Source organism: Lepidochelys olivacea (assembly GCF_965140295.1).
Source record: "Lepidochelys olivacea isolate rLepOli2 genome assembly, chromosome: 25".
In the NCBI taxonomy this organism is placed as follows: Eukaryota; Metazoa; Chordata; order Testudines; family Cheloniidae; genus Lepidochelys; species Lepidochelys olivacea.
Window position 1 is genome coordinate 3,811,999 of NC_140435.1, and position 11,936 is coordinate 3,823,934.

An 11,936-nucleotide genomic window follows, 5' to 3' on the forward strand; every position below is an offset into this window, starting at 1 on the left:
ATATAAAGGGAAGGGTAAACCCCTTTGAAATCCCTCCTGGCCAGGGGAAAGCTCCTCTCACCTGTAAAGGGTTAAGAAGCTAAAGGTAACCTTGCTGGCACCTGACCAATGAGGAGACAAGATACTTTCAAAAGCTGGGAGGAGGGAGAGAAACAAAGGGTCTGGGTCTGTCTGTATGCTGGGTCTTTGCCGGGTATAGACCAGGAATGGAGTCTTAGAACTTTTAGTAAGTAATCTAGCTAGGTATGTGTTAGATTATGATTTCTTTAAATGGCTGAGAAAAGAATTGTGCTGAATAGAATAACTATTTCTGTCTGTGTATCTTTTTTGTAACTTAAGGTTTTGCCTAGAGGGGTTCTCTATGTTTTTGGATCTAATTACCCTGTAAGATATCTACCATCCTGATTTTACAGGGGGGATTTCTTTATTTCTATTTACTTCTATTTTTTATTAAAAGTCTTCTTGTAAAAAACTGAATGCTTTTTCATTGTTCTCAGATCCAAGGGTTTGGGTCTGTGGTCACCTATGCAAATTGGTGAGGCTTTTTACCAAACCTTGTCCAGGAAGTGGGGTGCAAGGTTCTGGGAAGTATTTTGGGGGGAAGGACGCGTCCAAACAGCTCTTCCCCAGTAACCAGTATTAGTTTGGTGGTGGTAGCGGCCAGTCCAACGACAACGGGTGGAATATTTTGTACCTTGGGGAAGTTTTGACCTAAGCTGGTAAAGATAAGCTTAGGAGGTTTTTCATGCAGGTCCCCACATTTGTACCCTAGAGTTCAGAGTGGGGGAGGAACCTTGACAGCCCCCTCAGGGATTGAACTCACAACCCTGGGGTTAGCAGGCCAACGCTCAAACCACTGAGCTATCCCTCCATCCCATCATCCAGATCATTAATGAAGATGTTGAACAAAACCGGCCCCAGGACCGACCCCTGGGGCACTCCACTTGATACTGGCTGCCAACTAGACATCAAGCCATTGATCATTACCCGTTGAGCCCGATGATCTAGCCAGCTTTCTATCCACCTTATAATCCATTCATCCAATCCATACTTCTTTAACTTGCTGGCAAGAATACTGTGGGAGACCATATCAAAAGCTTTGCTAAAGTTAAGGCATATCATGTCCACCGCTTTCCCCATATCCACAGGGCCAGTTATCTCATCATAGAAGGCAATCAGGTTGGTCAGGCATGACTTGCCCTTGGTGAATTCATGTTGACTGTTCCTGATTACCTTCCTCTCCTCCGAGTGCTTCAAAATGGATTCCTTGAGGACCTGCTCCATGATTTTGCCGGGGTCTGAAGTGAGGCTGTAGTTCCCCGGGTTCTCTTTCTTCCCTTTTTTAAATATGAGCACTATATTTGCCTTTTTCCAATCATCTGGGACCTCCCCCGACCACCATGAATTTTCAGAGATAATGGCCAATGGCTCTGCAATCACATCAGCCAACTCCCTCAGCACCCTCGGATGCATTGTATCCAGCCCCATGGACTTGTGCTTGCCCAGCTTTTCTAAATAGTTCTTAACCTGTTCTTTCACCACTGAGGGCTGCTTACCTACTCCCCATACCATGCTGCCCAGTGCAGCAGTCTGAGAGCTGACCTTCTCTGTGAAGACCGAGGCAAAAAAATCATTGAGTACTTCAGCTTTTTCCACATCATCTGTCACTAGGTTGCCTCCCCCATTCAGTAAGGGTCCCACACTTTGTCTGACCTTCTTCTTGTTGCTAACATACCTTTGGAAACCCTTCTTGTTACCCTTCACATCCCTTGCTATCTGCAACTCCAGTTGTGCTTTGGCCTTCCTGATTACACCCCTGCATGCCCGAGCAATATTTTTATACTCCTTCCTAGGCATCTGTCCAAGTTTCCACTTTATTTAAGCTTCCTTTTTTTGTTTAAGCTCACCGAAGATTTCTCTGTGAAGCCAAGCTGGTTGCCTGCCATATTTGCTATTTTTTCTGCACATCAGGATGGTTTGTTCCTGTGCCCTTAATAAGGTGTCTTTACAATAGAGCCAGCTCTCCTGGACTCCTTTCCCCCTCATATTAGCCTCCCAGGGGATTCTGTCCATCAGTTCCCTAAGGGAGTCAAAGTCTGCTTTTCTGAAGTCCAGGATCCATATTCTGCTGCTGTCCTTTCTTCCTTTTGTCAGGATCCTGAACTCAACCATCTCTATGGTCACTGCTACCCAGGTTGCCACCCTCTTCTATTTCCCCTACCAATTCTTCCCTATTTGTGATCAGCAGGTCAAAAGAGGAGCATGGCCCCTAGTTGGTTCCTCCAGCACTTGGACCAGGAAGTTGTCCCCAATGATCTCCAAATCTTCCTGGACTGTGCACTGCTGTATTGCTCTCCCAGCAGACGTCAGGGTAATTGAAGTCCCCCATGAGAACGATGGCCTGTGATCTGGAAACCTCTATTAGCTGTCCGAAGAAAGCCTCATCTACCTCATCCTCCTGGTCTGGTGGTCCATAGTAAACACCCACAATGACATCACCCTTGTTGCTCTCACCTCTAAACTTAACCCAAAGACTCTCAACAGGCTTTTCCCCAGTTTCATACTGGAGCTCTGAGCAATCATACTGCTCTCTTACATACAGCGCAACTCCTCCACCTTTCCTCCCTTGCCTGTTCTTCCTTAACAGTTTATACCCAACCATGATAGTGTTCCAGTCATGTGAGTTACCCCACCAAGTCTCTGTTATTCCAGTCATATCATAGTTCCTTGACTGTGCCAGGACTTCCAATTCTTCTTGCTTGTTTCCCAGGCTTCTTGCGTTCGTGAACAGGCACCTAAGATAACTAGCCGATTGCCCTACTTTCTCAGTAAGAATCAGGAGGCCTCCCCTGTTGCACCCTCCTCTCTGAAAACATCCACTCAGTGTGCAGCGGCAATCAAAAAAGCAAACAGAATGTTGGGAATCATTAAGAAAGGGATAGATAATAAGACAGAAAATATCATATTGCCTCTAGATAAATCCATGGTACGCCCCACATTTTGAATACTGCGTGCAGAAGTGATCGCCCCATCTCAAAAAAAGATAAATTGGAATTGGAAAAGGTTCAGTAAAGGAGAACAAAATGATGTGGGGTATGGAACGACTGCCATATGAGACGATTAATAAGACTGGGACTTTTCAGCTTGGAAAAAGATGACTAAAGGGGGATATGATTGAGGTCTATAAAATCATGTTGGGAGTGGAGAAAGTAATAAGGAAGTGTGTCATAAATATAAAGGGAAGGGTAAACCCCTTTGAAATCCCTCCTGGCCAGGGGAAAGCTCCTCTCACCTGTAAAGGGTTAAGAAGCTAAAGGTAACCTCGCTGGCACCTGACCAAAATGACCAATGAGGAGACAAGATACTTTCAAAAGCTGGGAGGAGGGAGAGAAACAAAGGGGCTGGGTCTGTCGGTAGTCGTCTTGGCCAGGGACAGAACAGGAATGGAGTCTTAGAACTTTTAGTAAGTAATCTAGCTAGGTATGTGTTAGATTATGATTTCTTTAAATGGCTGAGAAAAGAATTGTGCTGAATAGAATAACTATTTCTGTCTGTGTATCTTTTTTGTAACTTAAGGTTTTGCCTAGAGGGGTTCTCTATGTTTTTGAATCTAATTACCCTGTAAGGTATCTACCATCCTGATTTTACAGGGGGGATTTCTTTATTTCTATTTACTTCTATTTTTTATTAAAAGTCTTCTTGTAAAACACTGAATGCTTTTTCATTGTTCTCAGATCCAAGGGTTTGGGTCTGTGGTCACCTATGCAAATTGGTGAGGCTTTTTATCCAACATTTCCCAGGAAAGGGGGGGTGCAAGTGTTGGGAGGATTGTTCATTGTTCTTAAGATCCAAGGGTCTGGGTCTGTAGTCACCTAGGCAAATTGGTGAGGCTTTTTACCAAACCTTGTCCAGGAAGTGGGGTGCAAGGTTTGGGGAAGTATTTGGGGGGGAAGGACGCGTCCAAACAGCTCTTCCCCAGTAACCAGTATTAGTTTGGTGGTGGTAGCGGCCAGTCCAAGGATAACGGGGGTAATATTTTGTACCTTGGGGAAGTTTTGACCTAAGCTGGTAAAGATAAGCTTAGGAGGGTTTTCATGCAGGTCCCCACATCTGTACCCTAGAGTTCAGAGTGGGGGAGGAACCGTGACAAAGTGTTATTTACTCCTCCTCATAACACAAGAACCAGGGGTCACGAAATGAAATTAATAGACAACAGGTGTGAAACAAACAAAGGAAGTATTTCTTCACACAACACACAGTCAACCTAAACTGGGAGGAGTAGTAGATATGCTGGAGGGCAGGGATAGGATACAGAGGGACCTAGACAAATTGGAGGATTGGGCCAAAAGAAATCTGATGAGGTTCAATAAGGATAAGTGCAGGGTCCTGCACCTAGGACGGAAGAACCCAATGCACAGCTACAGACTAGGGACCGAATGACTAGGCAGCAGTTCTGCGGAAAAGGACCTAGGGGTGACAGTGGACGAGAAGCTGGATATGAGTCAGCAGTGTGCCCTTGTTGCCAAGAAGGCCAATGGCATTTTGGGATGTATAAGTAGGGGCATAGCAAGCAGATCGAGGGACGTGATTGTCCCCCTCTATTCGACATTGGTGAAGCCTCATCTGGAGTACTGTGTCCAGTTTTGGGCCCCACACTACAAGAAGGATGTGGATAAATTGGAGAGAGTCCAGCGAAGGGCAACAAAAATGATTAGGGGTCTGGAACACATGACTTATGAGGAGAGGCTGAGGGAACTGGGATTGTTTAGCCTACAGAAGAGAAGAATGAGGGGGGATTTGATAGCTGCATTCAACTACCTGAAAGGGGGTTCCAAAGAAGATGGCTCTAGACTGTTCTCAATGGTAGCAGATGACAGAACGAGGAGTAATGGTCTCAAGTTGCAGTGGGGGAGGTTTAGATTGGATATTAGGAAAAACTTTTTCACTAAGAGGGTGGTGAAACACTGGAATGCGTTACCTAGGGAGGAATAGCGGTCAGTAGGTTTCCGGTATAGGGTGGTGTTTATGTGACCATTGTTTATTAGCACTGTAGTGTCCAGGAAGTGGATCTCTTGTGTGGACTGGACCAGGCTGAGGTTGGTGGTGGGATGGAAATTGTTGAAATCATGGTGGAATTCCTCAAGGGCTTCTTTTCCATGGGTCCAGATGATGAAGATGTCATCAATATAGCGCAAGTAGAGTACGGGCTTTAGGGGACGAGAGCTGAGGAAGCGTTGTTCTAAATCAGCCATAAAAATGTTGGCATACTGTGGGGCCATGCGGGTACCCATAGCAGTGCCGCTGATCTGAAGGTATACATTGTCCCCAAATGTGAAGTAGTTATGGGTAAGGACAAAGTCACAAAGTTCAGCTACCAGGTTAGCCGTGACATTATCGGGGATAGTGTTCTTGACGGCTTGTAGTCCATCCCGCATGGCCCCACAGTATGCCAACATTTTTATGGCTGATTTAGAACAACGCTTCCTCAGCTCTCGTCCCCTAAAGCCCCTACTCTACTTGCGCTATATTGATGACATCTTCATCATCTGGACCCATGGAAAAGAAGTCCTTGAGGAATTCCACCATGATTTCAACAATTTCCATCCCACCACCAACCTCAGCCTGGTCCAGTCCACACAAGAGATCCACTTCCTGGACACTACAGTGCTAATAAACAATGGTCACATAAACACCACCCTATACCGGAAACCTACTGACCGCTATTCCTACCTGCATGCCTCCAGCTTTCACCCTGACCACACCACACGATCCATCGTCTACAGCCAAGCTCTGCGATACAACCGCATTTGCTCCAACCCCTCAGACAGAGACAAACACCTACAAGATCTCTGTCAAGCTTTCTTACAACTACAATACCCACCTGCAGAAGTAAAGAAACAGATTGATAGAGCCAGAAGAGTTCCCAGAAGTTACCTACTACAGGACAGGCCTAACAAAGAAAATAACAGAACGCCACTAGCCGTCACCTTCAGCCCCCAACTAAAACCCCTCCAACGCATCATCAAGGACCTACAACCTATCCTGAAGGATGACCCAACACTCTCAGAAATCTTGGGAGACAGGCCAGTCCTTGCCTACAGACAGCCCCGCAACCTGAAGCAAATACTCACCAACAACCACATACCACACAACAGAACCACTAACCCAGGAACTTATCCTTGCAACAAAGCCCGTTGCCAATTGTGCCCACACATCTATTCAGGGGACACCATCACAGGGCCTAATAACATCAGCCACACTATCAGAGGCTCGTTCACCTGCACATCCACCAATGTGATATATGCCATCATGTGCCAGCAATGCCCCTCTGCCATGTACATTGGTCAAACTGGACAGTCTCTACGTAAAAGAATAAATGGACACAAATCAGATGTCAAGAATTATAACATTCATAAACCAGTCGGAGAACACTTCAATCTCTCTGGTCACGCAATCACAGACATGAAGGTCGCTATCTTAAAACAAAAAAACTTCAAATCCAGACTCCAGCGAGAAACTGCTGAATTGGAATTCATTTGCAAATTGGATACTATTAATTTAGGCTTAAATAGAGACTGGGAGTGGCTAAGTCATTATGCAAGGTAGCCTGTTTCCTCTTGTTTTTTCCTACACCCCCCCCCCCCAGATGTTCTGGTTTAACTTGGATTTAAACTTGAAGAGTGGTCAGTTTGGATGAGCTATTACCAGCAGGAGAGTGAGTTTGTGTGTGTATGGGGGTGGGGGGGATGTGAGAAAACCTGGATTTGTGCAGGAAATAGCCCAACTTGATTGTCATGCACATTGTGTAAAGAGTTGTCACTTTGGATGGGCTATCACCAGCAGGAGAGTGAATTTGTGTGGGGGGGTGGAGGGTGAGAAAACCTGGATTTGTGCTGGAAATGGCCCACCTGATGATCACTTTAGATAAGCTATTACCAGCAGGACAGTGGGGTGGGAGGAGGTATTGTTTCATATTCTCTGTGTATATATAAAGTCTGCTGCAGTTTCCACGATATGCATCTGAGGAAGTGAGCTGTAGCTCACGAAAGCTTATGCTCTAATAAATTGTTTAGTCTCTAAGGTGCCACAAGTACTCCTTTTCTTCTTCCTGTAAATAAATGTGAGGGGAGGAAGCTGATTAAGGCACCAAGCACCATGGACTAGCTCAGTGGTCCCCAACGCGGTGCCCGCAGGCGCCATGGCACCCTTCGGGGCATTTATATGCGCCTGCCTACTGACAAGGGAGCTCTTCCGCCAGACAACCTGCCGCCAAGGAGCATGGCCGCCCGACAACCATCTGCTGAAATGCCGCCCAGAAGCGGCAACGGCAAGAAGCGTCGCTGCTGAAATGCCACTGCTTCTCGGCGGCATTTCAGCGGCGACGCTTCCTGATGACGCTGCTTTTCGGTGGCTGGTCATCCAGCGCCTGCCACACTCTTCTGGGAACATGAATATACTATAGCAACAGAAAGGTTGGGGACCACTGGACTAGCTTTTCCTTGGGTGCTGTGGGGAAGCCTAGAGCCAAGGAACAGAGGGGAACACAGTGCATATTTGGGGGAATAGACCAATACAGGTTGGATACTGTCTGTAAAACAAGGGCCTGTTTGGGACAGGATGAGATGTGTGTCAGACCCACGAATTCTTTGCCAAGTGGCTTTCCCTCAGTACTGTAACTAGATTCTTCAAGCCTGGGGCTTCTTGAAACTTATGGCAAAGTTTAGTTGGGGATTAGTCCTGCTTTGAGCAGGGGGTTGGACTAGATGACCTGAGCTCCCTTCCAACCCTGATATTCTATGATTCTATGAGTCTATATCCTCACAGAACTACAGATCTCATATCTGCAAGGTGGCCTGTGGAACACAGGAATTGCCATACCAGAGTGGTCCATCTTGTCCAGAATCCTGTGTCTGACCATGGCCAGTACCAAACGTTTCAGAGGAAGGTACAAGAAACCCAGTGGTGGACATTGTGGAATACCCTGCCTACAGGAAATGTTTCTTTCTGTCACTGGGTTGGTTGGTACCCTGAAGCAGAAGGGTTAATATCTCTCTATTGCATAATCAGCATGCAGTTCATGGGAATTTTGTACAGGATGAGGGCAGAATACACAATAGATCCACGTGGGGTGGGGAGGAAGAGCCGACTGGAGAGGAGAATTTTAATCTGTGTTTGGAATTCCTGGCTTCTTCTAGCACAAAAGCAAGTGCTTCCCATTAGCAGGGTGCTGGGATCCTTTTGTTCTGAAATTGGAGAGGCCTCTGGTTCTAGCCTGGTACCAGCTGAAAGAAATTAGAATTCTATAAAAACATTTCTGTCAGGAACTGAATTCCACATCCGGCCACAGAGAAACAGAGGAAGGTGGAGCTGTGGGTTCAACACAGCACACACCAGTCAGTGTCTTGGCCAGAATTTGAATTGGCTGCATTTGCCTGCTGAGTGAGTCACTCAGAAGGTGCAGTCACAAACATCAGAGAACTGTGTGCCAAAACGAGCCATCTCAACAATACTGCAGAAAGGAAGGAACTTTCCTGGGTCACGGTAATTAGTCCTCATCTGCCATAGAAATGAAATGCCTTCCCACCTAAACCAAAAGGCAGCTAGTATGCAGGGTACAGCAGATTTGAGTGGAAATAAATGGCTGGATTTTGCCATCATAGGCTCATTAAGCGCAGACACACTGCATAATAACAGGACTATGACAGGGTCCGGGAAAATCTAAACTGACCTCACTGGCATGAAGAAAAGGAATACTTGTGGCACCTTAGAGACTAACCAATTTATTTGAGCATAAGCTTTCGTGAGCTACAGCTCACTTCATCGGATGCATAAAGTGGAAAATACAGTGAGGAGATTTATATACACACAGACCATGAAAAAATGGGTGTGTATCATACACATTGTAGGGAGAGTGATCGCTTAAGATGAGCTATTACCAGCAGGAGAGTGGGGTGGGGGGAGAGAAAATCTTTTGAAGTGATAATCAAGGTGGGCCATTTCCAGCATATTTCCAGGAGTTAACAAGAACGTCTGAGGAACAGTGGGGGGAGGGAGGGGAGGAATAAACAAGGGGAAATAGTTTTACTTTGTATAATGACTCAACCACTCCCAGTCTCTATTCAAGCCTAAGTTAATTGTATCCAATTTGCAAATTAATTCCAATTCAGCAGTCTCTCATTGCAGTCTGTTTTCGAAGTTTTTTTGTTGAAGAATAGTCGCTTTTAGATCAGAAATCGAGTGACCAGAGAGATTGTTCTCCAACTGGTTTATGAATGTTATAATTCTTGACATCTGATTTGTGTCCATTTATTCTTTTACGTAGAGACTGTCCAGTTTGACCAATGTACATGGCAGAGGGGCATTGCTGACACATGATGGCATATATCACATTGGTAGATGTGCAGGTGAACAAGCCTCTGATAGTGTGGCTGATGTTATTAGGCCCTGTGATGGAGTACTGTGTCCAGTTTTGGGCCCCACACTTCAAGAAGGAGGTGGATAAATTGGAGAGAGTCCAGCGAAGGGCAACAAAAATGATTAGGGGACTGGAACACATGAGTTATGAGGAGAGGCTCAGGGAGCTGGGATTGTTTAGCCTGCAGAAGAGAAGAATGAGGGGGGATTTGATAGCTGCTTTCAACTACCTGAAAGGGGGTTCCAAAGAGGATGGCTCTAGACTGTTCTCAATGGTAGCAGATGACAGAACGAGGAGTAATGGTCTCAAGTTGCAGTGGGGGAGGTTTAGATTGGATATTAGGAAAAACTTTTTCACTAAGAGGGTGGTGAAACACTGGAATGCGTTACCTAGGGAGGTGGTAGAATCTCCTTCCTTAGAGGTTTTTAAGGTCAGGCTTGACAAAGCCCTGGCTGGGATGATTTAACTGGAAATTGGTCCTGCTTCGAGCAGGGGGTTGGACTAGATGACCTTCTGGGGTCCCTTCCAACCCTGATATTCTATGATTCTATGATTCTATGGTGTCCCCTGAATAGATACGTGGACACAGTTTGCAACGGGCTTTGTTGCAAGGATAGGTTCCTGGGTTAGTGGTTCTGTTGTGTGGTGTGTGGTTGCTGGTGAGTATTTGCTTCAGGTTGGGGGGCTGTCTGTAGGCAAGGACTGGCCTGTCTCCCAAGATTTGTGAGAGTGATGGGTCGTCCTTCAGGATAGGTTGTAGAGCCTTGATAATGCGTTGGAGAGGTTTTAGTTGGGGGCTGAAGGTGACTGCTAGTGGCGTTCTGTTATTTTCTTTGTTGGGCCAGTCCTGTAGTAGGTGACTTCTGGGTACTCTTCTGGCTCTGTCAATCTGTTTCTTCACTTCAGCAGGTGGGTACTGTAGTTGTAAGAATGCTTGATAGAGATCTTGTAGGTGTTTGTCTCTGTCTGAGGGGTTGGAGCAAATGTGGTTGTATCATAGAGCTTGGCTGTAGACGATGGATCGTGTGGTGTGGTCTGGGTGAAAGCTGGAGGCTTGTAAGTAGGAATAGTGGTCAGTAGGTTTCCGGTATAGGGTGGTGTTTATGTGACCATCGCTTATTAGCACCATAGTGTCCAGGAAGTGGATCTCTTGTATGGATTGGTCCAGGCTGAGGTTGATGGTGGGATGGAAATTGTTGAAATCATGATGGAATTCCTCAAGGGCTTCTTTTCCATGGATCCAGATGATGAAGATGTCATCAATATAGTGCAAGTAGAGTAGGGGCGTTAGGGGATGACAGCTGAGGAAGCGTTGTTCTAAGTCAGCCATAAAAATGTTGGTATACTGTGGGGCCATGCGGGTACCCATAGCAGTGCCGCTGATTTGAAGGTATACATTGTCCCCAAATGTGAAATAGTTATGGGTGAGGACAAAGTCACAAAGTTCAGCCACCAGGTTTGCCGTGACATTATTGGGGATACTGTTCCTGACGGCTTGTAGTCCATCTTTGTGTGGAATGTTGGTGTGGAGGGCTTCTACATCCATAGCGGCCAGGATGGTGTTTTCAGGAAGATCACCGATGGATTGTCGTTTCCTCAGAAGTCAGTGGTGTCTCGAAGATAGCTGGGAGTGCTGGTAGCATAGGGCCTGAGGAGGGAGTCTACATAGCCAGACAATCCTGCTGTCAGGGTGCCAATGCCTGAGATGATGGGGTGCCCAGGATTTCCAGGTTTATGGATCTTGGGTAGCAGATAGAATACCCCAGGTCGGGGTTCCAGGGGTGTGTCTGTGCGGATTTGTTCTTGTGCTTTTTCAGGGAGTTTCTTGAGCAAATGCTGTAGTTTCTTTTGGTAACCCTCAGTGGGATCAGAGGGTAATGGCTTGTAGAAAGTGGTGTTGGAGAGCTGCCGAGCAGCCTCTTGTTCATATTCCGACCTATTCATGATGACAACAGCACCTCCTTTGTCAGCCTTTTTGATTATGATGTCAGAGTTGTTTCTGAGGCTGTGGATGGCATTGTGTTCTGCACGGCTGAGGTTGCGGAGCAAGTGATGCTGCTTTTCCACAATTTCAGCCCGTGCACGTCGGCGGAAGCACTCTATGTAGAAGTCCAGTCTGCTGTTTCGACCTTCAGGAGGAGTCCACCTAGAATCCTTCTTCTTGTAGGGTTGGTAGGAAGGTCTCTGTGGATTAGTATGTTGTTCAGAGGTGTGTTGGAAATATTCCTTGAGACGGAGACGTCGAAAATAGGATTCTAGGTCACCACAGAACTGTATCATGTTCGTGGGGGTGGAGGGGCAGAAGGAGAGGCCCTGAGATAGGATAGATTCTTCTGCTGGGCTAAGAGTATAGTTGGATAGATTGACAATATTGCTGTGTGGGTTAAGGGAACCATTGCTGTGGCCCCTTGTGGCATGTAGTAGTTTAGATAGCTTAGTGTCCTGTTTCTTTTGTAGAGAAGCAAAGTGTGTGTTGTAAATGGCTTGTCTAGTTTTTGTAAAGTCCAGCCATGAGGAAGTT